General features: G+C 39.9%; 1 protein-coding gene across 1 annotated transcript in view; it reads right to left on the reverse strand.

Moving 5' to 3' along the window:
• The window catches only part of MYO3B (myosin IIIB), a 384379-nt gene that overhangs the window by 245090 nt on the left and 116882 nt on the right, over positions 1-22407 (reverse strand). The gene's annotated exons all lie outside the window — the stretch shown is intronic.

A 22407-nucleotide genomic window follows, 5' to 3' on the forward strand; every position in this document is an offset into this window, starting at 1 on the left:
TAGGATAAAGGCTAAATGCCATTCTGCCCACTGTATAAAACAAATGTTTCCAGTTTTCCCAATAGTGAACATGCCAGCAACATCTAAAACATGACATATTTTAAATAATGAAATCCATTCACAAATGGTAAAAAAAAAAAAAATCAGCCTCATCTTGAACATCTTTTCAAACATTTAAGCAGACTTCTTTAAACAATCCTTAACTGTTGGATTTACAAAATGGCTTTAACCTTTGTTGTTTACATTTCAAGTCATTTTCACATCCCTCACCTCCTAGTCCTGAAAAGATACTCAGTAAATTTCCCAGTCAGTTTTAGAATTGATTCAAGGGATTTCCTATCTATTGGAACTGGAGCTTTCAGTTAGAAAAGCCAAAAGAACCTAGATTATCTCCATTCTGCTGCCTGCACAACTATAAATACCACCTCTGGTTTGCCACAGGAAGAAATCAATCATTTGACTTTCATGGGTTCAGGAGACTTTTGTATAATCTATTACTCTTCCTACCAAAAATAAATCAGTGCAGTCTTAAAAAATACTATGTTCATGTCTTCTATTAGCCATCTTCCCTGAATTCCATGTCTATTCATCTGTCTATGTATATGTGACAACCAAAGTAAAATAAATGTGCTTTCCCTAAGCATCTGGAAAATAAGGAACCTCTTGGTAGTTATACGGTGAATAATACAGGTGTAATGGCCCTGTCCTCTTGAATTGAGGGATGGTATGCTAAAACTCCTAAAAAAACAGTTTGTGGGAAAAAAAAAAAAAAAACAGTTTGTGTCCCCTGAGAGTTCCTACTACAGATGCCATGGTAGCTTCATACACTCCCTACATCAGAGGGCATGTATAGAACAGGAATTAAGCCTGCCCAGTGACCTGGGGCAGGTCATGCTACATCATTCCTGCATAGAGCAAAAGTACAAGGGCAATCCTCAATGCCTGATGACTAGTGCCAACACTTCAAATGAGTAAACTTGGGGCTGAGACTGAAGGTGGGAGTCACATCTATTAATAGAAAATTATTCATGGCATGTGAATGGGAAATTGGGATGTAACTGCCTCTACTTTCCTCCTCAGGATAGAGGCCTTGGGACAGTGTTCCAGATGAGGCCTAGAAATAAGGTCCTGGTACTGTAATAATTAAAGCTCTTTGGATAGGGTTTGACAGAGACCAAGAAACCCATACTCCAGTTTTATGAAAATAAGTCTCCACTGGAGTCTGGGGATGTAATTAAAGGTGCTATATCTTGTTTCATAATTTCAGCCTCCGGTGGGGGAAAAAGGCTACCAATGAGGTTGCCAGATCATTTGATATTTTGGAGAGGAGCTCGCTCTATATCACAGAGGGAGTAAGAAATGGCAACTAAATAATGAAGTAAGATAATTAGGCAGGGAAGAAACTAAAGTGAATCTGTTGTCTCTTGAAGATCCCTAAAAACGAAGATGGTAGGTAATCTACTCTCTGGAAGCAATGATCAAAAAGATTTGTTAGTTCTCTCAGTAAGAATCGAGTGGGCTGAATGTCATATCATTGGATCAGCAAAATTGAAAATGAATGTATATGGGAAGAATGCTAAACAGAGTTGTGACATACCCAGCTGCACCGGAGGATTTTTAGGAGAAGGGCATAAAGACCTTGATGGGATAGCCTTATTCTAAAACACTTTTGCATACTTTTTCTCATGGGAATCAAACAGCCAGACTGAAATGGAATTACTATTTTACTGATAGAGGACAGTACTATCTTAGGAACAGATATGGCTAAAAGTCATGCAATTACTAGACTCCAAGTCATTGGAATCATATATCAATAATTTCATTTGTTCAGCGAACATTTATTACACAGCCAGAATTACCCAAAATAAGTTAATTCATAAAGAATCAAGACCCTTTTATTCAAGGAACTACATTCTAATTGGAAAGATAGAAGGACAAGAGAAACATAGGAAAAAACAAAAGCCAGTGTTTGCTTCTATATTCAGAATAAGAAATAATCACACAAAAGCACAGGGCTTCAGAGCTAAGGGTATAAGATTTTCTGTTCTAACCCCCTTTTTCATGGGGTGAGGAAGTTCAGGTCAAGTTCTGACAGAGATGAGGCCAATCCTTTGACTACCATGAGAGAGCTCTTCTTCCTCTGCACTGTGTTTTCTTAAATTGCACAGATGCAACAGCCTAGAACAGTAGGTAGGGCAGGGAGAGTCAGTCAGGGAAGCCTTAGCTAGGAGGTGAGAAGCGAGGAAGGTCTGAAAGGAAGTTTTGGGACTAAACTGAACTCAATTGGTGAAGAAGAGGTAGAAGAGATTTCAAAGTCGGGAAACTGGATGAGCAATGCAAGAAGCCAGACTAGGCAAGCTGTGTAGCTGGGAATTCAAAAGGCCACCAGGACAACCCCCTGCACCCCCAAAACTGTCCCCTTTGAAAGCCTACCAACAATTCTTTCCTTTAGTCCCTTTTCCAACTTTAACTAGGGTACATTCTTTATTGCTTAAGACTCTAAACTCATGCTGTTTATATCTGGCATCTTGCCATTTCTGTCTTATTCTCCTTCCAGGCAGGAATTTAGTAGATTAAGACAGAATTGACTCCTGGGGTCTGTAAGAACACCTGACAGCCTCCATGTCCTTTATGAAAACATGACAGAATCCTCCAACCTACTCGAAGACCAAACACTGAAAACCTAAGGAGTTATAATATGCTTATTCATTTCAAGATTGCTTTCTAAACCAGGAATTGCAAATTCCAGATGCAGAATATTTTCCCCCAGCCAGGGACTGAGCAGTTTTTATAAGGGAATGCATAGAATGAATGGGAAATGTGGGCCAACCAACATAAGGTGACTTGAGTGAAACCCTAGACACCTAACATATTCCACTGAAAAATACAACTAGTGTTCAGTCAAAAGGTTTGGGAAACATTGGTAACTGTCTAACCAAGTAAAAGTCTGGAGTTTTATAATGTACGTGAGCATATTAAATGTTCTTAGAGCCTCTAGGGCAAAGAAAACAGCTTGATCTTGTTTAAGTCGATGTTTCCAAACTAACTTGGCCCCTGACTCTTTCTGGTGTCAATGGAACCAGGACTCTGCAAATGACACCCCTCAAAAAGCTGTTGTGAGAAGTCAGTAGTAGGCCCCCACAATGCTAGCAGAGTCCTCATCTCAGCTGACTGAGGGGAGATACATAAAGCCTATGACCATCAACTGCACATCTGAGACACCTGTAGGCTGCGGTTTCTATAGAAGTCAGTGTCTCAAACAGGAAATACATTCCCCAAGTTCAGTTCTTCCCAGAGTCCTTTACTCTGGAAAAAAGTAAATAAGGACTAGATTTAGGGATATTGCTTTCTTCCAAACTCATAAGTAATTCTTTCACTTCCAGATTTTTAAAATTATTTTTAAAAATCTGGATTTGGGTGTAGTTATCTCTGTGCCAAGAGACAGAACAAAACAAGAAAATTAAACATTTAAAACTACCATGAGATATACTACCTGGATTTACCCTGGATTTATAAGGCCATGGTGGGTGGTTTGAATAGGATAGAGAAATCCACCAGAAGAAAATGGAAGCAAATTCCAGTCTTGAAGGAAATCAATCCATTACTTAATTTGAAATTCTAGTACCTTCCATCATATTTTCTTGGCTGAAGATTAATTCTCAGAATTCATTAGTGTCACCACATTAAACACAGGTTGTTGCAGCTGTTTGCTGTGATCTCCCAGCCTAGCTTCTACCAGAGACAGGCAAAAAGGAGATGTTTCTTAGCAAGAAACAAGGTCGGGCTTGTGCACTGCACTCTGAAGCTGGCTCAGCCTGTGTTCTTTCCATTCCTAAATGATAACACTGTCGAGACACAGCTGCCTTGTCGCTGCAAACTGCCATTTCATAACCAAAAAATCAGATGCCTGCAAAAGGAAGCTATTTATCAAGAGTCACAGGCAGATGTTTGTATGAATAAAACACACTTGATAAAGAGCAGCTGAAAAGTCAAAAACTAAAAATATGGGAGAACTGAGTAAGAAAAGCAGGAGGGTAAGCAATCTTGCTCCACACAAAACTAGATCAAAACTTGGGATTTATGTCTCTTTGCATTTCTTCCTTGATATTCTGTCTTTTATAATTTGTGCTGTTTTCTTATGGGTTTAGATTGTGAAGTGTTTGCATTGGTACAGAATATCTAAACATTTTTTATCTAAGCAAACATTTGCCTGTCTCGTGATGCATCTTGCTGCCCTGCAGTTCCTATCATTCTCAGACAGAAGCCTGAGTGACAAAGAGGCCTCTGCATCAAAAGGAGAAAATCCTCTAGGGGATATACTAATTATAGGTTAAATATTGGAGCCCATGGTGCTCTGTCTTGGAAGGAAATTTCCATTCTGGAAGACAGGACTATGATAAACACAGGCACTTTCCCAAGATGACTAATGCCTCAAAAGAAGACAGGCTGAGAAACTTGACGATGCATATGTTATTTTAGTGAAACATCACCTCTCCATTTGGTGGAATGTTTAACTGCATTTCAGTTTTCATGAAGTTGACAAATATTGCATGTGGTGTGTTTTAAAGTCTTGCTGGCAATACTGGAACTGCATGTTAACCACACCTAGGGTGAGAAAGTGAGGTCCTAACCTGAAACAGGTAAGTGAGAACCAGAACTGCCTTCACTTTAGTCAGTGAGGGAGGATCTGTGGCTATCAATCAGAGAGAAATAGTATTCACTAAAAGGAAAAAAGTCCTGGTAGGACAGAGCGTTTTCAGACAGGAAGCTGAGTCTGCTTTTGAGATGTGTAACAGGTGCAGATTCTGTGTGGCAAGGTCACACAGAATTTGTGTTGGCAGGCTCCAGGACAACAGGGCAGCTGCCACCTTGCCTGAGATACCAGGGCAAGGGAACCCAGATGCAGGCTTAGAAAGTTAGCAAGTCAGTCTAAGCTTCAGATAAAGCAAGCAGCACTAAAGGTCCAAGGTGAGCTCAAGGGAACCCAGGAAGGAAATGGAAGGGGGAAAACATTACATTTCCTGGAACCTGAGAGAAATAACTTTTCTTACCCAGAGAAAGCTCAACTAGGGAAAAAGCATAAGGTGGTTGGAAGCCAAAAGATAGAATCCTCAAGTACTGCTTGTCTAGGGTACTAGCTGGGAGTCACAGCTGGCAGGGATGAAGGGAGGATAATATATACTATGGACAGTAGGTAGAACTACTGTGGGAGGAGGAAAAAGAACAAAAGTGCCAAGCAAAGAGGTAAAGTGAGGAGAAGGGGGCCAAGAGGAACTAGGCCAAAACTAAAAGATCAAGTCTAGATAGAGCTCAGGGGACACAAAAGCTGTCCACAGAGAAGCCAATCGAATGTGTGACAGCAGAAGTGGTAGTTTAATTATAGTCGTTATTAACACTTCCTTCTGTTTAATCTGTGCTTCTGAAGTATCATATGGCAGCTGCAGAAGACCAGGATGGGTATGCCCTCCACTGGACATACCATAGCCAAGAAAGATCCCAATATTTGTGTCCTACAACTAAGGCAATCTTAAGAACTGTAACCAGTGGCCCCAACTCACCACCTTCTTGCTCTTGTTTTGTTTCTTTCTTCCTTGGTTGGGAAAAGCACTTTGCAATTAAATATTTTTCCAGGCAACTCCATCCATGTAGTTTAGTCAGGGTGCCTCCAAAACAATGAACTGTTACATCATTGCACAGATCAGTGACTAGTTTATTGGACTGATAATCTGTTCAAATCCCACCCTCTGATTCAAAGGGGTTGGGAAAGGCATCTATCTCTGGGTGATGGGAATCCTGGGATGGCTCCACCTCTCAGGCTACCGTGCTGTCAGTTCTCAAAGATCTGGGCATTCGCTGGTCCTGCAGGTGCTACTGAGTGTCTCCTACAGCGGCCATGCACTGCCTTTGGAGCCTGTGTAAGGGGCTGATGTTGACCGCAGGTCAGCCCTAGACTCAGCTAGCAAACAAGGCACAGACCTTCATTTTCTTTAAAGGTCTCTGCTTCAGGTGAAAATTAAAGAAATACCTGCTTGAAGTACTCCAGAAGATGAGGAGTAATAAAAGAGGGAAGTGATGGCTGAACTCAGAAGGAAGTGGTTATGGAAAATGTGGGTGAATCAGGGCAAAATAATCTAGGTGTTAGCAAGTCCATTTAAAAAGATACTACACTTTATTATTATCATAATATACATTCATATATCCTATATATAGTTATATATAAAATATTACCAATCTTAAATATTTAAACTAGTATGTTGACTTATTTAAATAATAATCTCCTTAATCTCCAAACCCATCATTCTCCCAAGCATGACATAAAAAAAAAAAAAAATCTGGTGCCTTGTATTGGGGCAGTAATATATAAAGGTTAAAAGCCAGTCATCAAGGTCAAACTTAACTACTTCTTATGGATATGTGTTTGGTTTTTTTTTTTTAAAGATTTATTTATTTATGATAGATATGGAGAGAGAGAGAGAGAGGCAGAGACACAGGAGGAGGGAGAAGCAAGCCCATGCCGGGAGCCCGATGTGGGACTCAATCCCGGGACTCCAGGATCGTGCCCTGGGCCAAAGGCAGACGCTAAACCACCGAGCCCCCCAGGGATCCCTGGATATGTGTTGATATACAAGTTAATAAAATTATCTGGGCCTCAGTGTCTTCATCTGTAAAGCAGTAATGTCACTGTGGGGGGTAAAAGAGATAATCCTGGCACATAATAAGCATTCAATAAATGCCAGCTATATGGGCCAGTCACTGGGGTGCTAGGGATACAGTAAGTCAGCCCATTGGGGAAGACAGCCATGGCATACACAATTCCAAGCAGGAGATGACTGCTATTAAACGTTCAGGTGCAATGGCTCCTTGAGTTAGACTTGAATAATACTATATCCACAAATTAGCTACTTTTTCTCATTGCAGTTCCTGCCACTATGGACACAACTCCTGTCTGATAGATGTCCTGATCAGAACTTACAAAGTTCTAGGGGAGGAAGGGACTTTGAGGGTCTCACAAGTCAGCAAAAGCAAAGAACTCTGGCATTTTCGAGTTCAAGCCCTTAGGCATTCCTGATTTTGAATGTCTGGCTTATTTCTTTGATTTAAGAATCAATTACCATTTTGACAAACAGTTATGGTCTGCTTCTTAGTTCAGGCTTAAGTGCTGGGGGATATATGAATTCTAATCCTTCTCTTGATCCTATCTGCTACCCTGCCCAGAATTAAATCCATAATTCCCATTTGTTTTTTTTTTAAAGATTTTATTTATTTATTCATGACAGAGAGAGAGAGAGAGAGAGGCAGAGACACATATAGAGGGAGAAGCAGGCTCCATGCAGGGAGCTCAAGGTGGGACTCGATCCTGGGTCTCCAGGATCACACCCCGGGCTGAAGGCGGCGCTAAACCGCTGGGCCACCGGGGATGCCCCATAATTCCCATTTGTATGCACTTTTCCCTATAAGAAAAGCAATGGACAGTACCCAGTCATCCCTTATGAGAAATGAATGACCAGTTCTATAGTGCATGACTATTACAAGCTCAGAACTCTTCAGGACTGGGGGTGGAAGAGCTAGGAGAGTGAAAAACAAAAAATATTATATGCCTCCATTAGAAAGGTATCTTCCAGGGTAATACTAAACTTACATATATGAAATATTTAGTGAATCAGGTAGGATTGAATTGATTTATTCATTCACACTTATTAGGTATTTACTATAGCACTTGGAATAGCACTCCACCAAGTGCTTGTGGGGAAAAGATGCCTAGAGTGAGATGCTGGTTTTCATGGAATTTATAAACAAGTAGTAAAATAAACATGAACGTAAATAATAACAAAGGCCAAGAAGTGTAAGCACCAGAGTAGCTCAAAGTAAACAACTCTAGCTAGAAGAACAAGTGTTTCACATGAGAAATGGCTCTTGGGTTTTAAAGGTGAAAGGGATATTGACAGATGCGTAGGAGAGGGGCATGCCTAATGGACGGTATAGTAGGAATAGAAGCCCACTGGTAAAATGCATGGCTCATATGGGAACAAAGCAGAACAGAATAATGCAGCTGTAATAGAGACAAGGGTGAGGATGGGGGGTGGACCAGGTACATGGGGAGGGAGCAGTGGCATGGGGGAGAGGTGGGAACATCTTATCCAGACTCTAAATAGAGTCTAGATGCATGGCCTAGAGGGTAAAGAGGTAAACTTAGGTATTTTTTCTTAGCCACATTGAACTGGCTTTTTTGACCAGGGAGATAACACAATTAAATCTTTGCTTTAAAAAAATGAACAGGCATCACATTATGGAGTAAGCCAGAGGGAGGGAAAGAGGGGAGTCCTTTAGGAAGCATCAGTCTGAATTAAGGAAATGGGAAGGGAAAGGTATTGGTTGTAGCTGTGAAACTTGAAGTCAGGAGTATATAAAGAAAAAAGAAGGGGCCACTAGTAAAATCTTTGGCCAACTTAAATTTAAGTTTACAGGATGTACCTGCAGCTAAACCTTGATGAACATTCTAATCTATTTTTTATATTCATTGCTCAAATGTAATCTCTCTCAAAGGAACCCAAGTCTTTACATTACCAATTCAGTGGTCTCTTTTTACTTTTCATTCTATTTCACCTCTATGTTCATGCTGTCATTGATGGCCACTTTTGACCTGCCCCCACCTTCTTGAAACTTCCTCTTTCTGTGCCTGGTGCGATGCTAAATCTCTTCTTCATTCCTACTTCTCTGGACACCCTTACTCATTTATTTTCACTACCAGGTAGAATAAGATGACAAAAGAGAGGAGAGAGGGTATGCAAAGGCAAGGCAAAGACAAAAAGGTGTAGAAATAAAATGATAGCATTTATGTCCACAGGCTTGGAATTTGCTGCTGAACAAACAGATTTTGCCCAGGGGATCAAATAAACTGAACTAGGTAACATGCAGAGGATTTGTATCCTTTGGAGATGGACATCCCTATTCTTAGAGATTCACAATCTCCAAGTCTGCAGATTCTGCTAAAAATAAGTGGGCTTAACTACTTTGTGCATGTCTGGCACTAAGTGAAAATAAAAAGTGTAAGAAAATCAGCAAAAGATAGTCCCCAAAGTTTATAATTGATCAATTAATGCAAATGACATTTATAATAGCTTTAATGTGATATAATTCATATACCACACAGTTTACCTTTTTAAAGCATACAATTCAAAAAGTTTTGGTGTATGCATACAGTTGTATAACCATTGTCATAAACAATTTTCTGAATATTTTGATCACTCCCAAAAGGAACCCTGTATCCATTTGCAGTCACTCCCCATTTCGCCTCAACATCTTCAGTCCCAGACAACCACTAACCTACTTTCTGTTTCTATGGATTTGCTGAATCTGGATGTTTCACATTATATATGTGGTCTTCTGTGACTGGCGCTTCATTCACTCAGCATGTTTTCAAAGTTCATCCATGTCACAGCATGTACCAATACTGCATCCTTTTGTTTGCTAAATAATGCTCCATCATATGGATATACCATATTTTGTTATCCATTCACCAGTTAATGGACATATGGGTTAATTCCACATTTAAGCTATTATGAATAATGCTGCTATGAACATTTGTGTATATGTTTTTATGTGGACATATGTTTCCATTTCTCCTGGGTATATGTACCTAGGAGTAGAATTACTGGATCATGGTGGATAATGGTAACTATATGTTTAACCTTTTGAGGAGCTAGAAGACTGTTTTCTAAAGTGACTGCATCAATTTACATTCCCACCATCAGTATATATAATTGATTTTTAAAACTTCATCTTGTTTAGAAATAATTTAAAGCATTCTACAATAACACGTTTTAGGTACATGGAATAAGATAAAAAATAATTACAAGCAGACTAGAAAAATGAAATAAAGGGAAAATTAGAGTACCAAATAAATTACTTTAGTAGCAGTGGCCACAAATTTGGCTCTGGGTTCTCTAGCAGACAACATAAATGGGAAAATGCAATCTGTTCTAAATTTCTCTTTTTAAAAAGATTTTGTTTATTTATTTATTTATTTATTTGAGCAAGAAGGAGCACACGAAGGAGCAGGGGAAAGGGCAGAGAAGGAGGGAAAGGGACAAGCAGAGTGTGCATGAACAGGGAGCCCAATGTGGAGCTCAATCTCACAACCCTGGGTTAAAGACCCTAGCCAAAATCAAGGCAAAATCAAAGAGTCAGATGCCCAACCAACTGAGCCACTAAGGAGCCCCTGTTCTGTATTTCTTAAAATCCATTATACAAAAACAGACTCTCTGCTTGTAGAACCATGAAGATATGATGATGATGATGACTGGCAAGGAGACTAGAGATACAGCTTTCCTGGGATTTCATAAAAATTACTCTATATAACATAATGAATACAAACTCCCTCCAGTAAACATGGCCGTGAGTTTCATACAGCTCCTTCTTAGAACACTCTTCAATCCCAACTGATGTCTTCTACTATCAAAGAACTAGCTATTTAAAAAATTCTCCCTGAGTGGCTAATGCAAGGAGGCACAGAGCTCTCTGATCTTAAGCCAGAGCTAATTCTATCGGCAACAACCTGGTAATTTTTTAGTCCTGTCCCTTGATTCTTAAAATGCTAAGTGCAGTGCCCACAGATGCTGGTATCCGTCAAGGAAAGGAAAGGCAGGGTGACAAGATACCATATACAACTGACCACTGAACAACATGGATTTGAACTCCATGGGTCCACTTATATGTGGATTTTTTTCAATAAATACAGTATAATACTATAAATATATTTCTTCTTCCATACACATATGTATATATTTTAAAGATTTTATTTATTTATTCATGACAGACACATAGAGAGAGAGAGAGAGAGGCAGAGACACAGGCAGAGGGAGAAGCAGGCTCCACGCAGGGAGCCCAATGTGGGACTCAATCCCAGGTCTCCAGGATCACATTCCGGGCTGAAGGTGGCACTAAACTGCTGAGCCACTGGGGCTGCTGCCCTCTTCCTTATATTTTAGTAACATTTTTCTCTAGCTTTATTGTAAGAATACAGTATATGATATATATAACAGAAAATATGTATTAATCAACTGTTTATGTTAACAGTAAGTCTTCTAGTCAACAGTAGGCTATTAGTAAAGTTTTGGGGCATCAAAAGTTATATGCAGATTTTCAATTGCATGGGGAGTTGATGCTTCCAATGCCCTCCTCCCAATTGTTCAAGGTCAACTGAACTATTCATTGCAAAAAATGAAAAGAAAACTACTTAAAAAGTTTAGCCCATGGGTGAAAAGCAACTCAGGAGGAAGCAATTTAATAACACAGGTGGGGTTTGGGAAAGGACAAGAAGAGGACTGAAACATTACACAAATGGGCATGGAAACAATAGGACTGTCAAATTTGCTTTTTAAATAATGACAATAATAGTCCCAACTAAAATTTCAGGCCCTAGGACATGGTAGAGGTGGAGGTGGGAGGAAGATTAGATTGAGAAGAATAATGGCCAAGAGTTTCGACAGTCTGGCTGACACTGTGCCCACATCCTTCCCTTAATGTGTGCTTTTTTGGTAAAGACTTACATAGACTAAACACTAGCTGATTGCCAATTATAGGAATATTATTGATGGCATGAAATTAAATTGGGGAAAATAAACTAGATGAGATTTTCACTGACAACCTAACCACTGATGAAAAGCCTAAAGAAAATATTGTCAGGTAATAACTACTGTAAGTGTCATGGAAATCAGGATTTTGCACAGCTATTGGCAGCCTTGGTTTATGTGCCTAAGAACACAAACCATCATCATGCCTGTCACCACCCCATCCCTCTGCCCAACTTCTGAGCAAAAAAAGCTTTCAAGGGCAATGAACTACAAGACCTAAATGCTTCTGTTGCACTTTGGAGAGACAGTTCTTCCTGAGGAAGTGGCCACCCAAAGAAGCCAGTTAGTGCTGAGCCTCTGTGCTTTTAGGCCAAGAAATGAACACTTTACCCCCTGGAGATGTCAATCCAGTGCCTTTTTGAAGCACTAAATTTTTGTAAGATAAAATATTTTTCTTTTTTAGGCAAGGGAATGAGTAAAGACACCAACTGCCAAAGAGAGCCTGGGGAGTCCTTAACACTCTTCCATTAATATGAAGGAGCAGAACTGCTCCATCTATTACATCAAAGCCTCATCAGAGACCCTAATCCTTTCTGAAAGGAACTCTCAGGCAGCCAAGCCTTTAATTTGCTGAATAATAGGCCCCCTGATTAACCCTAGCAAAGCAAAGCACAGAGGTTACAGGCAACAAATGTTCCCAGGAGTTGAGAAAGAAAGGGGGGTGGGGGTTGGGATGGCTCCTACTCCCACTGTTAGTAAACTAGCTCTATGCATAGGTTTCTAAGTGGTTAGTTTTCTGTTTTCATTTTCCCTGTTCATTCTCTCTCCTGGGAATGTCCTACTCCCTGCTCTAGGACTATCTGTGTCCCGAGCTTTAAGTTACTTAACTCAGTGACATACACAGACAAGTGATGCAGAATGACCCGTGTTGCCAAATATACTCAAAGTTGTAAATCAGTAAACATGAAAGGCTCTTTCAGTACCATTTACCCATCACCCTACTCTGGGATGAGCCACTTGTGCTCTAGAGGAAAAAGAAAGAAAGAAAGGAGAGACAGAGAACAAAAAAGAGAAGGAAAAGAAGGGAAAGGGAAGGGAAGTAAAAGAAAGGAAAGGAGAAAGAAAAGAAAAGAAAAAAAGAAAAGAAAAGAAAGAAAAGAAAAGAAAAGAAAGAAAAGAAAAGAAAAGAAAAGAAAAGAAAAGGACTACAAACCCATAATTAGAAAGAAGGGAAAAGAAAAAAAGGAAGAGAGGGAATAATGTCAGCTCAGGCATTTCCCCTATCTGTTCTAATTAAGCAAATGTCTAATGTTAAAAGGGGTGGATAATCCTCCTTGTGGGATCCTATTGCTGGAGAAGACAACTGTATACTATGTTGCCAAGGACAGGTAATGGGGTTAGATAGGCCATGGGTTTCACACTATATTGTATATTAATAAATCACATACATATTGAACTTCCTGCTCATTATATCACATAATGAGATGAATAATTGAATGTATGACACAGTGGTCAATTATCATGTGGAGGATATAAATTCTATTGTGCTGAGGACATTTATCTCTGTATTGATCTGGCTTTGCAAGCAAGGATCATAAATTACTAACCTTCCATAACTGTATGATAAATACTCTAATAACAAAATGCCACCAACTCCTGTTTTCCCAATAAATTTCCATATGGTTTCAGTTAGAGAAGTTAAATGCAGAGAATGTTTTTCTTAATTTTTATTTTATTATCAAAAGTTATATGTAGAATGAAGACCATAGAGAAAAAGCCTGTCTATCCCAAATAGTGGTGTACTGAGCCAGTATATACAAGTTCCCTAGACATTATTATTACATTTTCAGGAATTTTGTAAACCGATTGATGTTACACTGGTAGCATGAAATTGGCCATGGTGGGGGTATTTATACCACAAAATCAGTAAATGATATGAATCAGCGCCCTAGCCCCACTCAGCCAGTTGTTAAATATCACTGCTCACAGACTAGAGATCTTGGGAAAAACTGACTGCCTGATAATTCAAAACCACTGTGATATCAGTAGAAATCTTTTTATCATCTTTCCCATCTAATTCTTTTTCTCAGTTCCTGGCTTCTGTTGGATTGATAACATTTTCTACTAGACACTTTTTTCCTTCTGTTTCAGAAACTAGACATTGTTTTCCTATAGTTTTAGTCATTATCCTGCATGTTCAAAATATTTGCTTAACTATAAACTTTCCAGTAGTTCTCTCCTCTTCGTGAGCACAAGAATCTACGTATGCCTTAACCATGCACTGCCCCCCCTGAATTTTGATTGTTTATAATTCATCCCAAATCATTTTCCTTCTTTATACTCAAGTTACTTTTTTTTTACCCTTTCAGACTGTTCTATGAAATTATTTCATTTCAAATGAATTTATGTTTCATTTGTTGTGGTGAGCTGTCTTTCTTAGCCTTAGAGTTCTTGCTATGTTTTGAAATTTCAGTTGTCAGGCTCACTTTGAGGAGAATGAGGAGAATTTTGCCCTCTCTCTTACTTTCTCTCTGTGTGCTCATCTTCTTAATGTAATTACTTTGGGACTGTGTCTTCTTGGGTCCCTAAGTCTCTAGCTCAGAACCAAGTTTTAGAATGCCATTTTGTGCTCCTGCCCCAAGGTTTTATTAGGTATATGAAAGAGCTCATCATTGTGGCAGCAGAAGGTCTAGCTGCTTATATATCCTACCTCTCTCACCCAGAAGCTGGCTGAAAGCCACAATCCCAGGTGATGGTCAGCTCTTCCCCAGGTGTTAGAGAACAACACAGAAGAAACTGCTATAGTTAGAGCACAGGATCATATGACTTCTCCCTTATCCCATTCTTTCCCTCAGCCTACAAGAACTACCCCATACACTGGCTTCAGGCAGGAGTTCAATTCTGGACGCTATATTGCTTGGAGCCCTCTTAGTCCTTTTATCCACAGGAGCCACACTTAAAGCCATTGCTGCTTAGTTCTGATCCCAGCAGACTTATGACTTCAGTCCAGCTGAGCATTCTGCATTCCATTCTGATCTGCCTCAATATTTAGATTCCTTCCTTCCTTCCCTAGTAGTATTTTTGGCCTTTCCTTTTTATATGTGGCCTGTCATTATTCCATTTTTGGAGAAGTATAAAGTTAAAGATTCCCTTTCACAGAAATTTTTGCATTGAAACATTTAAAGGCAAAAAATCCCTCAAAGTTATCCAATAATCTTCTGCTTACCATCTTCCTAAATCATTTTCCCTTGGTAATATCTACTGGTGTGAAGAATGTATTAACACCTATGAGATGTGCCCCTGCTCTTATTTTATAGAGAGGAAACAAAGTCTAGATCATAGGCTTCAAAATTCCCCACATCTTCATTCTCATCCATCACACCTGCATACTGCCCCTTAGGCAGCCTTGGCATGATAATGTTTACATTTGAAGGAAACTGCCAGCCCTGCAGAAGATCATGTCATTGACCATGGTCCTGAAACATCATGAGCCATGAAGACATAGCTCTTTATCTTAATCCCAGGTTCAGAAATGTCTCCTCTTCAACCTTTCCCTGGAATTCTGAACCTGATGATGGTGCAGGTGGGGAAGTAGGGTGGCAGGGTAGGGAGAATGGGGGGAAATGGAGCGGAATATGCAGAAACTGTTGGAAAGGTATAACCACTGAGACTGCCAGGGAAGACCTGTTTTGATATCATTTTCATATATTCAAAGCAACCAAAAAAAAAGAATTCACAGCTAACTATGGCTACATCATTCACTTTTAACAAACTTATATTTCTGATGGTTAAACTTTTAGTTTTTCTTTGGGAAAGTGTGTTGGGGAGTGCATTTGACCACTTTTTTCTTTCTTTCTTTCTTTCTTTCTTTCTTTCTAAAATATTTATAGTATTTATTTTATTTATTACACAGAGAGAGAGGCAGAGACACAGGCAGAGGGAGAAGCAGGCTCCATGCAGGGAGCCCGACACGGGACCCGATCCTGGGTCTCCAGGATCAGGCCCTGGGCTGAAGGCGGCACTAAACTGCTAAGCCACCTGGGCTGTACACTTTTTTTTTTTTTAAACCTCACATTCTTTTCCTTAATACTATGTTTGCAGTTAGGAAAGATTTACAAAGACCATGAGTACTGACATTCAACTTCTAACCCAAATCCGTCATATGCTATATATGATTTTGAGGCTATCACTTCCTCTCTACAATTTTTGGTTCTTCAAAATGAACTGATGTCTACTGAAACCTGTCATGAGCTAAAAACTGTGCCAGATATTGGGAATAAAAGCAAAAAAGATATAATTCCTATGCTTAAGGAATTCACAGTTTGAGTGGGGAAACTGATGTATAAACCATTTCAGGATAGCTAGACCCACTCTCCTCTGCCCCCCACTTTGTTATAAATGTCTGTAAAAGGCACCATGCTGACACACAAGCAAGAAGGAAAGGGACTTTGAGTCTTCTTGGGGAAGTAAAGGGAAACACCACTTAATTCAATTTTACTAGAATGTATATAGCAAGTAAGGAGGAGAAAATACTATTGCATATACAGAGTCCATATATTAAATGACCTTGTATGTTATTAAAGCCTTTCAAGTGTGTCCTACAAGCAATAGATAGCTATAGCCACAGCCTAATAACAAGTAGGGCATGACTCGATCAGTTTGGGCTTCACTGTTTTACGGAAGGTGGTTTACAGAACCACCTATAGTTGCAGAACTATAAATAGTAATATGGAAGCTGTTGCTCTAGTTGTAGTAAGAGCTGAATCATCACCCAAGAACACCAGACAACTGTACAATGGAATGTTCTAGGCACCCAAAAGAAGCCCAATAGCAAAACTATTATCCTAAATTGGGAGAATAGGGAAACTACATATGTTGGCTATAGCCATTGCTCCTACTCCTAAAGCCTCTAGGTGCTTTGGCCCCAGATATGAAGGGGATCAAGATCATGTCCAAATGCTCCTTACTTATGTGGGTATAAAAGAAGACGACGGTACTCAGTCTATTCACCTATCACATGATGTGGGGCCTGACAGGGAAAACTGGAAAAGATATCTCAGCCGCCAAACTTGGGTTCTCTTCATGTCTCCAAGTGGAAAGTGTAATGGAGTAATTGCTGACATTTTGCCTCAAAAACAGAGATTTAGCCATAAAAAGGAATGAAATACTTATACATGCTACAACATAGATGAGCCTCCACATATTATGTTAAGTGAAAGATAAACACCAAAAATCACCTTCTGTATGATTCCATTTATATGAAATATACTAAATAGGTAAACTCTTAGAGGCAGGAAGCAGATTAGTGTTTTTCAGGGGCTATAGGGGAGAGAGGAACAGAGAATAACTGCTTAATGGCACAGGGCTTTTTGGGGGGAGTGATTAAAATATTTTGGAACTAGACAGAGGTTGTTGTACAACACTGTGAATGTACTAAATGGCATTGAATGTTTCCTTTAAAATGTGTCAATATGGATGTGAATTTCACCTAAATTAAATACACACACACACACACACACACACACACACAACACCATGAGCTTGAGAACATGTACTGGATTAGATACAGACTTGGGTCTGAATCCTAGCTCTGTCAGTTACTAGTTGTGAAACATTAGGCCAGTCACTTATCTTCTAAGAGGTTCACCTTCCTAAGTAGTAACCTACCTTATATGGTCACAGTTATAACGAATTCATTGAAATAATACATGTAAAGTGCATTTCACTGTATGTGACATATAGCAAGCTTAAATAAATCTTACTGTTATTATCTGTACTCCTCACACAGACAACCCAAATTTATTCAACTACTTTTATTTTAACTCTTAGGCATCTTTTAGGCTATACTTGATTTGGCTGAATGTGAGCTTTCTTTGGCTAAATGAGTTTTGCCACAAAGATTTTCACAAAGCAGAGAACTTCATTATAAATAAAAAGAAAAGTGGATTCTAGGTCCACAAAGGTATAAGCTACCTTTATACAGTTACTCCAGTTCAGGGTGATAAAAAATATTACTAGGTCATCATGATCCTCTATCCTGGACACAGCCTCAGAATCTTTCTAACACAGCATTCTAAGAAGGCGATCAAGTGATCAGTCTTGGGATACAAGATGACACCAATCTGCCATCTCTTTCTATGTAATTTGTTCCTCTCAGACAGGCACATTTGACCAAGACATCTTAGCACAGAATATGTATTTGATTTTTAAAGTCCTCAATGAAGGTCAGCAAATATTGATGATTACAGAAATACCCTCTTTTACTATTGGGCACTATGCTTGGGAGGAATTTAACATAAACCCTTGACATTTAAGACATTTTAAAAAAAGCAAAAAACAAAAAGTAATAAGGAAGGAAAAAAGGAAGTAAAGAAGAAAATGCCATGGCTTTATGGTATAATATTAATACTTGACTTTGTGATGATGTTCCACGGTATTAAAATTTTTTATATTTGGGGAATCTCTGGGTGGCTCAGCAGTTTAGCGCCTGCCTTTTGCCCAGGGCGCGATCTTGGAGTCCCAGGATCGAGTCCCACATCGAGCTCCTGGCATGGAACCTGCTTCTCCCTCCCCCTGTGTCTCTGCCTCTCTTTCTCTCTCTCTCTCTCTCTCTGTCTATCATAAATAAATAAATAAATAAATCTTTAAAAAAATAAAATTTTTTATATTTGATCCTTACTGGTAGACAGGTGGACATTGCTATTCTCACCCACAACTAAGGAAGCAGAGTTCTGGAGAAATCAAATGAGGTAAGGTCCTGTAGCTGTCAAGTCTTGGATTGTATTCATTTCCTAGGGCTGTTGTAACAAGGTACCACAAACTCAGTGGCTTAAACAAGAAATATTTATTGTCCCACAACTCAAGAAGCTCAGAATCTGAGATCAAGACTCAAGGTTGGTAGGGCAATGCTCCGTCAAAGGTGCTAATGAAGGATCTGTTACAGGCCTCTCTCTCCTAGCTTTGGGTTGTTTCTTGGCTTATGACAGCATAACTCCATTATTCACATGGCACTCTCTCTGTGTGCATGTCTATGTCTCTACTTCCCCCTTTATTTTTTTAAATTTTTTTTTATTTATTTATGATAGTCACACAGAATGAGAGAGAGAGGCAGAGACATAGGCAGAGGGAGAAGCAGGCTCCATGCACCGGGAGCCTGACGTGGGATTCAATCCTGGGTCTCCAGGATCGCGCCCTGGGCCAAAGGCAGGCGCTAAGCCGCTGCGCCACCCAGGGATCCCTACTTCCCCCTTTATATAAAGACACTAGTTACACTCTACTCCAGTATGATCTCATTCTAACTAATTACATCTATAATAACCCTTTTTCCAAATAAGGCTATATTCTGAGATATTGAGCATTAGGACTTCCACATAGCAAGTTTTAGGGGACACAATTCAACCTATAACATGGGCTCATCAAAGCCAAACATTCTGTCCATGCATGCGGAGCACTGCTTGAGCCTAAGGGTTTAAGCTTTGGGTTTCCCTTAAAGGAAAGAATTCCCACTATTCACTAAAATATAGCCTTCTTAAATAAAATTCTTTTTTCAAAAAAATTCAATAGTCTTTCACATTCAAAACCAAATATGGGGCGAGGGGGTTGCCTGAGTGGCTCAGTGGGTTAAGCATCTACTTTCAGCTCAACTCATGATCCCAGAGTCCTGGGATCAAGCCACGCACTGGGATCCCTAATCAGTGGGAGGCCTGGTTCTGCCTTTGCCCCTCCCCCAGCTCTTGCATTTCTCTCTCTCTCTCTCTCTCTCAAATAAGATCTTTAAAACAATCAATTATGGGATTTTCCCTCCAGCTCACTGACCTGGTATGATGCCTATATCATGTTTTTGATGAGGTTCCTTATTTCCTTAGGAGGTTCTAAATTATAATACTAGAAAGTCAGCTGGAAGCTGCATACATACCTAAAAGGAGATGGAAGACCAAGAGAATCTATGATTGCTCATTATATTTAATATCGCTGTTATAAATTTTGAATCTATTAAAAAAAAGCAACCCTTTTCTCATTAGTGCCAACAGGCTATGTCTGTTATTTTTATCCCTGCCAGAAATCATCAGTGGGCTGGAAGAATGTAGTACTGGTGACATGAGTCTTCATTTCCATTTTTAATTAAAATTCTTAGTGACCCAGAGCCAGGTTTCCTTCTGCACCAGAGCCTGTGGAAATTCCACAGTGGAAACTATAGTAGCCAGGGAATAGACCAGCAAGCAGAAAGCTGGGAGCTTAGCACTGAACCAGAAGAACATCACAGCTCTTAAGAGAAGATCCAGGAAGGGTGTCAACCTGGCTACTCATGTCCCCACCTTGTCCTTTCTTTCCCCATCCCTCCCAGGCCCTCGATCAGTATCAGCAGGGATCTTGACTGCCCCTCGTGACCCACTCTGTTGTGACTCATCACCCCATGGATCATAATGGCCCTCCTTCCTCTCATATCTCTTTTGAGGATACTGCTATTGAGTTATAATATTCATCATTATCATTCACATTTGTTGAGCTGTCAGTCTGTATCTCATTTAATTCTTGCAACACTATAAGGTAGCATGAGTGCAGACTTAACCCATCTACTCTCCATGCTACTTAAGGATATTATGCTGATACTGTCCTGGGCCCAAGGCCACCCTGTTAGAGGACTATATTTCTTAGCTTCCTTTGTAGCCAGGTGTGCCTGTGTGATTGAGTTGTAGTTAATGATATGCAGCATGAAACTGCCAGAAAGTCTTCTTAAAGTAAGGAAACTTGTTTTTCTCTCCTTCCAGTTGGCTCTAACAAGTAGGTAAATGCTGGAGCTACAGCAGCCATCTTGGCCCATGAGGTGCCTTTGGAAATGGAAATCACACTTAATGGCAGCACAAGGGCAGAAACCTCAGTGGCTGCCAGGTGTTCTGCCATATCGGCAGTACCTCTATGGCCTACCTCCCAGCTTATTTCATGTGAAAAGAAAACTAAAATCTACCTTATTTAAGCCACTATTACTTGGGATTTTCTATCACAGCAGAGTTTATCTTAATCCCAAGTGGTTATTATATAAATATTAGTACTCTCATTTTAAAGATGAGGAAACTGAGGCTCAGAAAGATTAAGTAATTTATTCAAGGTCAAAAATCTAAGTGTCAATGCTAGAATACAACTCAATTTCAGATCTAGGGCTCTTAATCTCTCAACATATATTCTCTAAAAGACCCTTTCCCATGCTGAAAATACTGGAGTCCCCATATTTAACCTTCCTTTTCTGTAGCACCTGTCTCTTTTCATCATTAGTTGTCAAACACTGCAGATTCTGCCTCCTAAGGTCCAGGCATCCATTTCCTGTCCCACTGCTCCTTTCCCATGAAGAAACTTGTGGCTGGTTGACAGTAGAGAGAGAGCTACTCAGCCTGGACAAGATGTGCCCTGGGATAGGTTGGGGAGGTACAGCTGTTTGTGGGCCAGAGAAGTAAAGGTAAGTGTGCACACCAGGCACTGCTCCTGGTTTGACCTCTGCTGGAGCAGATTGTCTCAGGTTGAGTTTGAGGGGGTGGTACCGTTGCCACTGAGAAGAGAGTGGAGGAGTGTGCATGTGGAGTGGAGTGTGTGTGCATGTATTTAGCCAGAGCTGTGAAAGTCAGTAAGCTAAAGCTTAAATAAAGAGAAAGTAAGTGGCAGATTAAAATCTTCCACAGGTATTAAAAATGAGGTCATTGACACTTATTTTTCTGAACAAAAGGTCTCATATATTTATTACTAAAACTACTAGTACAGAAGCAAAAAACAAAGGGAACGGTAATTTTCCCAATAAAACATGTCCAACTGTCCAGAGAGCAGTGATGTTTGTAGTTTGATGTAGTAAGCTGCTAGTGACTTTGCTACAGCATAAATATATGTAGGTATCTCATGTAGGATTCCTTACAGATCAAGCTTCATTCTTTTCTAATGTCTCCTCTTAGAGTTGTAACTGATTTTATTCTAAGTTTTCATCTGAAGCCACTGGGGAATGGAATGATTCTGCTTTTGTTTCTTGGCCAGGAAATGCTTGATTCTGAAAGTCTTGTGAGAAGATATACCAAGGAATGGAGTCAACTGCACAAACCATGATGGTTCAGCCCAGAAAGGGGAGGGAGAGCCAGTGACACTTTCAAAAAGCAATTTCAGAACAGTGACATAGGCCAAATGCAAAGAATAATAAAGATAGTAACTATTGCTGGCTATGAACACTGAAACAAGTCTTTTGAGGTTCAAATCCCAGCTCTACTACTTATTAGCTGCAGTCTTAACCCTTAACCTCTTTCTACCTCATTTTCTATAAAATGGAGATATTAGAACTGTCTCATAGGGCTATGAGAATTACCTGAATTACAGGACATGTAGAGAATAGAGGCTGGTATGTGTAAGAGTTATTTGCCAGGTTCTACAGACACATTATATAATTTAATCCTTACAGGAACCCTATGAGTCAGGTCTTCTCTCCCCCAGCTTGACAAATGAGGACCAAGGGTCAGAAAGGTTAAATATCTTCCCCAGAGTTGCACATCTAGTAAGTGACACAGCTGAATGCACACACCGCTCTTCTTGATGAACCAGGCAGCACTCTGGGGAAGGGTGGAGGGGAACAGACTGTGGACAGAGGTAGGAGTCATGCACTCCTCCCCCAGGCCCAGCCCCTACACACCATGTGCATGGACACACAACACCGAGCTCATCATCACTTCTGTTTACTTCAATTGCAGACACTCTTTGATTTATAGTATGAAATTCAAGTATGAATAAATAATAAAAAAAAAAAGACAGACAGACAGAACCACCAAGCAACGGACCGACCAGTATGGGGTAAATGGAATAGAATATC

Source organism: Nyctereutes procyonoides, unplaced genomic scaffold (genome assembly GCF_905146905.1).
Source record: "Nyctereutes procyonoides isolate TBG_1078 unplaced genomic scaffold, NYPRO_anot_genome, whole genome shotgun sequence".
In the NCBI taxonomy this organism is placed as follows: Eukaryota; Metazoa; Chordata; class Mammalia; order Carnivora; family Canidae; genus Nyctereutes; species Nyctereutes procyonoides.